A 1,109-nucleotide genomic window follows, 5' to 3' on the forward strand; every position below is an offset into this window, starting at 1 on the left:
ATGAATGTACTGAAAATTTTATGTACACACTTGATGCGCGCGCAAGGCAAAATCCTCGATGAGGTTAACTGTGATGATACGGTATCGTTATTCGTCATATGAGTTTCGTTGGTTGACTGTGAGCGCTGTCAAAGGCTCAGGTAATGGGCATCCCGCTGCTTTGACCATTACAGGCACCAATTAGTTTACACACTTCACTGGAAGTTTTATTTTGTATTCATTTCCAGTGATGCTGAAGGATGCCCGTGCTTTGATATATATTTTGCATAAACTATACGCTCCACATTGACCTGAGTATGTGGTAGAGAATTCTGAAAAGCAAGTTCTTTCAGAATGCCTAAGTCATTAAATACGACCACAGACATGCTGTTTCCTGCCACATACACTGCTTCCCCGCTAGATGCAGTTCAAAGGATCTCAAGATAGAAAGGTGTATGCATAGTGGGCCTCAAGTGCCTCTGATGATCCTAATGAATTCTGTTCTTTCTTTTGAAGATTTACCTTATCTACCCTTTGAGGTGCCCTGGAGTTTAGTTAAGTGGTTGGACGGGAGGAATTTCTATAGAGCCAAAGATGTTCAAGGGTCACATGCAACTACTAGCAATGAATGAAGGACAGTTCTGCTCATTATCTCAAGAAATTATAACATTCTAGGTAGAAGACATCGAGTATTTGCTGTAAAAGTCTTGTTGGTACTTTCGGGTCAACTTTGCCGACAAAAGATATGGATGAGGGTAAACTATTTTACAGGATAATTTACACTACTAATTTTCATCTTCAGTACCACGTAATTTCGGAGACTGGTGTATCTTTGTAGAGATATCGGCAAAAGGGCAAAGACTAGCACTAATAATGCCCGCAGAATAATATCTGCATAGATGAAGTATACGATTATGGAAATTGAAACGGTTGCCTAGTGACTCATTCTTAACAGATGCCTCATTGTATTGCAGTGCCACTAAGCATTCCATCCTTTTTTTGGTTAACCAATTAACTAGTCTGATGACGATCAGTTTTATGGGAGTATAATAAGGAAGTATTATTTGTTGCTCCCTACAGACTTTTGTTGCATTAATAAGAAAGATCGACAGAGAAACTGGCTTGACCGA

The sequence above is a fragment of the Penaeus monodon genome, chromosome 25, assembly GCF_015228065.2.
Source record: "Penaeus monodon isolate SGIC_2016 chromosome 25, NSTDA_Pmon_1, whole genome shotgun sequence".
NCBI lineage: Eukaryota > Metazoa > Arthropoda > Malacostraca > Decapoda > Penaeidae > Penaeus > Penaeus monodon.